Genomic DNA, 7083 nt, shown 5'->3' with positions numbered 1-7083 from the left:
TTCCAGAGGTTGCTGGAAGAAGCAGAGAAAAATTAAAAAGGGAGGCCGACCTATCAAGGAAAAAAGAATAAATAGGCATTGAGGGCTCATTGTCTATCATCGAGATTTATTATTGATTTTGCTTATGTGCATTGTGGAGCCTAGGGTTTCTGCAAATAGTCACAATTGGCCATTAAGAGCAAAAACTCTCAATTGGTATGCAATTTTGAGGGTGTGAGAGATCACCTGAATTATTGCAGCTGTGGGAAGGATATTTCAGTCCTTTCATTTGTGCTTAATTTCTGATTTGGAGTTTCCAGTGGAGTTGCACTTTCACCATATCATCTACAGCATTCAGTCTCCACCATTTGATAAATCTAGGTTCTTTATTTCAATCTGTAGTTGCAACAAGTTCTCAATTGTATACAACCAGTTAGGGTTTCTTTGTAATGTGCTATGTCATAATGTTTTGGTGCTGAAATTTTCCATATCATTTGTAAAAAAAATTGATTTTCATTGAATGAATACATTGGCACTGCTATTTCTTTAATTTTAGCAATATATTTTAGCAGTGTGTTAAAATCTAGAGTTTGTTTAGTGGCCTATTGGTGCGGGTCATTACAAATGCTAACTAAATTTAAAATATATATATTTAAAACTCAAACTAACTAAACCCTTAACACTTACCTTATACTAACATATTAATAAAATAAAATACTAACCTAAACTTACACACCAACAACTAGATACACTATCAAACTACCTAACCCTCCTCCCAAGCTCACGTGAGCTCTTTTTCACATGGAGAGAATGCTTCCAAATAAAAAATCTTGTCCCCTCACATTTTCATAAGATTTCAATCCCGAATTTTCAACAATCAAATAATTTCCTTCATGTCCCTCATCAAGGGGTCCATATCATTTTCTGCAATACATTTATAAGATCGTGGAGAGAATAGAATCTGATCAGGTGTCAAACAAGCATGAACAAGAGACAAAATCAAACATGCATATTCATATTGGGTTTTCACAATAGGATTCACAATGAATCAAAACTAGGGAAAGGTGGATTTTTCCAATAGGAGATGTCAGACACAACACCAAACCAAGTGCTCAATTGGGGCTATAACTCAAGAACTTTCGTTCTTCCATTCTAACATGCCAAAACTCATACATGGTTTGTGTTGACAGGTAGAGGCCCATAACACCCTACCCTCTCTCCCTCTTCTCATCCTGAGAAGAGACTCTACACTGTTGGAGTCCAACTAAAATGCCCTTTCTCAAAATTTGCCACTTCTGCCCTCTCCAAGGGTGAGTAATGCCAAAACACCCATGCAAGAACATCTCAAAAATTCATACAAAAACATGAAAGAAAAACATTCAAAATAACATGGTTTTCAAAGCTTCCCAACATACCCACAAACATAAAAATATTCAAACAACAACAAGGTAGCATAAGCATGAAACAAACATGAAAATCTAAACAAGGGAGATTAGAATTCCTACCTGCACAAAGAGGTAATGGCAATTGAACAAGTTTGAGTAGAGCTTTTCCCTTCCTTGCTTCAATCTTCCAAGACTCCTCTCTAAATGTAGAGATTGGGTAACAACCTCCAATAGTCCAAGAAGGGCCTCTAAAAAAGCCTCAAACTCAACCACCAAAGGGATCAATAACTTCACCCACCCACCTACAAATCTAGAAGCTCCTAACTCAACCCACACTATGGTTAAACACTAAATGGAGGTGAGGTGAGGCAACTCATGATAGCCATAGTCAATTTTCGCACAAAGGCAAAATGAGACTTTTTGAGTGGCCTCAAAAGTCAACAAAAGAGGCTTAGGGGGTGGAAAATGCCCCCAACCCATACCCATACCCCTTGGGTATGATAATTTCATGTTTTAAGCCTTAGGAAACAGGTTTAGAGCCAAACAAAAGCTAGGAATAAAATAGGACCATCTAACTATCTAACATTGCAGATAAAGCACTAATCTAGATTAAAGGATGACTAACCTCGATCAAAAACCAAATAGCAAACTGACATCAACTTAAACCAACTTGGGTCCAAAGGTTATACAACTAACCCTAATCAGCACACTGAAGAACATAAACAATTTATGAGTGTCAAGCGACACTAAAAGAACATAGTTATGAACACTAACATTCACTAAACACAGAAAGATACATACATAAATCTCACAATACAATACTTGAATCATGAACAACAAGGTTTCCAAAATTAGCACATAGAGATCAGTTCCGTTCCTTCGTCAGTTTTCTCGGCTAAAATATCTGCACACTCATTGCACACATCAGTAGTCCCAAAAATCACATGTACATATGTATATACGTATCAAAAATTCACATAAATTAACACATACATCTTTCAAATCAATCAGGGTTTCTCTTGTCCTACTCATATTCTTAATCATTACAATTTCACAATCAAAGTGTTAATCCTGCATTTACTTATTTCATCAACATACATGTTCATAAAGCATTAAATGACAAACTCAAATATTTGAAAACAAACATCACACAACATGAAATAATATAATATGTTCAAAGTATCTGATAGTGTCTCGACATCTCGAGTCGTGAGTATAAAAATAATAATGTATCACTATGTTATGATGGGTTAGGGTGAGGCCTCGCATCCTCCCCCACTAGGCATGAACTTCCCCCTGGAGTTCATAAAAAAGATAATGATACTGAGATCACATTCGTGTTACATCCTCCCATGAAACCGTGACCTCATCATAACAATCCCACTCATCAAGTAACAACTGTACAAGAATCCCTCAAATGAGGGTTCAAATTAAGCAACTTGTCCTTTTATTTAAGATTAAATACTTTCCTTTAAAGTTTTCACAATGCACTAATTCTTGATAGGATACTCAACAAGTCCATCACTACACATGCACCTTTCCATCTAGAAGTCCTTTCGGTAATCCCGTAACCTTAACCAAATTTATGTTGGGCTGCAATTTCCATTACTCAAAACATCCAATGGATATCACTAGTTCTAATCTCAAAGTCCTGGAGAAAGGGTGGGGCATGAATACTCTCACGAATAACCCCATACCCTAAAGTTGAGAATCCACGTGCTTGTCGGAAATCCCTTTGGTAGGCTCATCATATGTCACTTTGCCAAATAAAAAAATTCAAAAGAAAGTGCCTCAAAAATTTAAATTCAACACCAAAGATGAAACATTCAATGCAAAAGTTAGAAATAAAAGAAATAAAGAGTGGCCACAATAGTAAAATTTCAATCAACAAATAAAGATATAATCAAAAGGCAAAATAGAATCATTAATAATAGAGTTGGCTAAACATCACCACATCACACTGTTACCAAAAAGGAAGAACGTTAAGAGTGAAATTTGAAATCAGACAAATAAGGACATAAATCCAATTACTTACAAAATTTACATTACTGACATAATGCGGCCATACCAGGGTTATTGAGGAAAATAAGGGATCTTAGGTCTTCCAAATACATTGCAGGGATCTTGAATTGATTTTAGATGGTGGTCTAACGACCATGTCAGTCAAACTCTGATTGATCCCACATACTAGCTACATATTATCTCCATTTAATTTCATTTTTAGCACCATATATTTTAGATAGATTCATTCTTTGCTATGAATAGGGAAATTTAAATGTCCATACTTATCATGGACCCATTATTGCCCAAGTGTCACGAAACTAGGCTCTAATATCAAAATGTCATGCCCAAAATACGAGGGCAAAACACACATAATTTTTTTTTTTTAAACCAATAATAATTAAATCGAATAATTAATTTAAGCAATCCAATTTCCATTTATTAAGGGATTTATCACCTAATTCTACTCTTAATATATTTTAAACATGCGGATACCCATTTAAATAAATGTTGATCCAAAAATTTCGAATACATTTGAAATAGAAAGAACTTATAAATGAAAGTACATTACATCAATAATCAAACTTTACTTAAAAACTTATTCTAGTAATAATATTATTTAAAACTATAATCCATCTGTATTTTATGGCCTTTATTATTCTAAAGCTTTCTAGAATAAGATATCACTAACTCTCGATTAAAAATAAATAACCACTTTTCATGAAACTTGAAATTTTTATTATTTTTATACGGACTAAGTACATTGACCAACTTTTTTTTTTTTTTGACATCAAATATACCAACTTCTCTAACATTTAATAATTCAAAAAAATATATAACAACTATTTCAAAACTTTAGTATACAAACTTCCATTAAAGATAATGAAAACTAATTAATATTTGACTACACTTTTAAAATCTATTACCTATACTCACCTAATAAAATAATATCCAAAGCTAACATTTTATTTTAATACTAAAGTTAACTAAAATGTAAACTAAATTAAATTTAAAACTAACCTAATTTAATATCCTTATTATAACAAATTAACTAAACTAATATTAATATAATAACAAAACTTAAAAATAAGTAAAACAAACTAAACTAATATTAATATAGTAACAAAACTTATAATGCTAACTAAATTTAAAAAATATATATTTAAAACTCAAACTAACTAAACCCTTAACACTTACCTTATACTAACATATTAATAAAATAAAATACTAACCTAAACTTACACACCAACAACTAGATACACTATCAAACTACCTAACCCTCCTTCCAAGCTCACGTGAGCTCTTTTTCACATGGAGAGAATGCTGCCAAATAAAAAATCTTGTCCCCTCACATTTTCATAAGATTTCAATCCCGAATTTTCAACAATCAAATAATTTCCTTCATGTCCCTCATCAAGGGGTCCATATCATTTTCTGCAATACATTGCTAAGATCGTGGAGAGAACAGAATCTGATCAGGTGTCAAACAAGCATGACCAAGAGACAAAATCAAGCATGCATATTCATACTGGGTTTTCACAACAGGATTCACAATGAATCAAAACTAGGGAAAGGTGGATTTTTCCAATAGGAGATGTCAGACACAACACCCAATCGGGGCTATAACTCAAGAACTTCCGTTCTTCCATTCTTACATGTCAAAACTCATACATGGTTTGTGCTGACAAGCAAGGGCCCATAGCACCCTACCCTCTCTCCCTCTTCTCGTCCTAAGAAGAGACTCTACACTGTTGGAGTCCAACTAAAATGCCCTTTCCCAAAATTGGCCACTTCTACCCTCTTCAAGGGTGAGTAATGCCAAAACACCCATGCAAGAACATCACAAAAATTCATACAAAAACATGAAAGGAAAACATTCAAAATAACATGGTTTTCAAAGCTTTCCAACATACCCACAAACATAAAAACATTCAAACAACAACAAGGTAGCATAAACATGAAACAAACATGAAAATCTGAACAAGGGAGATGAGAATTCCTACCTGCACAAAGAGGTAATGGAAATTGAACAAGTTTGAGTAGAGCTTTTCCCTTCCTTGCTTCAATTTTCCAAGACTCCTCTCTAATGTAGAGATTGGGTAACAACCTCCACTAGTCCAAGAAGAGCCTCTTAAAAAGCCTCAAACTCAACCACCAAAGGGATCAATAACTTCACCCACCCACCTAAAAATCTAGAAGCTCCTAACTCAACCCACACTATGGTTAAACACTAAATGGAGGTGAGGTGAGGCAACTCATGATAGCCATAGTCAATTTTCGCACAAAGGCAAAATGAGACTTTTTGAGTGGCCTCAAAAGTCAACAAAAGGGGCTTAGGGGGTGGAAAATGCCCCCAACCCATACCCATACCCCTTGGGTATGATAATTTCATGTTTTAAGCCTTAGGAAATAGGTTTAGAGCCAAACAAAAGCTAGGAATAAAATAGGACCATCTAACTACTCTAACATTGCAGATAAAGCACTAATCTGGATTAAAGGATGACTAACCTCGATCAAGAACCAAATAGCAAATTGACACCAACTTAAACCAACTTGGGTCCAAAGGTTATACAACTAACCCTAATCAACACACTAAAGAACATAAACAATTTATGAGTGTCAAGCGACACTAAAAGAACATAGTTACGAACACTAACATTCACTGAACATAGAAAGGTACATACATACATCTCACAATACAATACTTGAATCATGAACAACAAGGTTTCCAAAATTAGCACATAGAGATCAGTTCTGTTCCTCCGTCATTTTTCTCGGCTAAAATATCTGCACACTCATTGCACACATCAGTAGTCCCAAAAATCACATGTACATATGTATATACGTATCAGAAATTCACATAAATTAACACATACATCTTTCAAATCAATCAGGGTTTCTCTTGTCCTACTCATATTCTTAATCATTACAATTTCACAATCAAAGTGTTAATTTTGCATTTACTTATTTCATCAACATACATGTTCATAAAGCATTAAATGAAAAACTCAAATATTTGAAAACAAACATCACACAACATGAAATAATATAATATGTTCAAAGTATCCAATAGTGTCTCGACATCTCGAGTCATGAGTATAAAAATAATAATGTATCACTATGCGACGATGGGTTAGGATGAGGCCTCACATTATGCTTCTACTTCATGGACATTGGGATTCATGTCAAATATGTACTCCTAGGTTTAGGTTAGTTGGGTGAGTTCATGATAGTTGGTAATTTATTGCATTATTGGGATTCATGTTGAATATGTACTCCCAAATATAGGTTACTTGAGTGAGTTAATATACTTGTATCATTTGCAACAATTCTCATATCCAACCCTTACATTGGTATTACTTTGTTATATTTGTGAATTTGGTTGTCCCCACACATGATGAGAAAGTGTGTGTGTGTGTGTGTATGACACAATCTTGCAAGACCCGAACTCTCAAATATAGGGCAGTTGAGAGATTGTTCATTTTGGGATTGGAGTGGGAACTTGCATTGCCTACATGCACTCATCATGTGATGAGCATGAGTATGTACAATAGATCTTTGGAGTGGCTTCTCTTGTATACCTCAGCCCAAAAGTGGTCAACAAGGTAACATGAAGAGGTTCTAATAAGTATTATCCAAATTAATAAATGAGATACTAAAACTTAATGGAAGGTAAGATTATTGAACACTTGGCCTCCCAAGTGAGTTAGAACAAAGG

Source organism: Cupressus sempervirens, chromosome 2, assembly GCF_028749045.1.
Source record: "Cupressus sempervirens isolate cs-2001-9-10 chromosome 2, ASM2874904v1, whole genome shotgun sequence".
NCBI classification, from domain to species: Eukaryota; Viridiplantae; Streptophyta; class Pinopsida; order Cupressales; family Cupressaceae; genus Cupressus; species Cupressus sempervirens.
The sequence above is the reverse complement of the archived record's forward strand: the minus strand, read 5'-3'. Positions refer to the sequence as shown.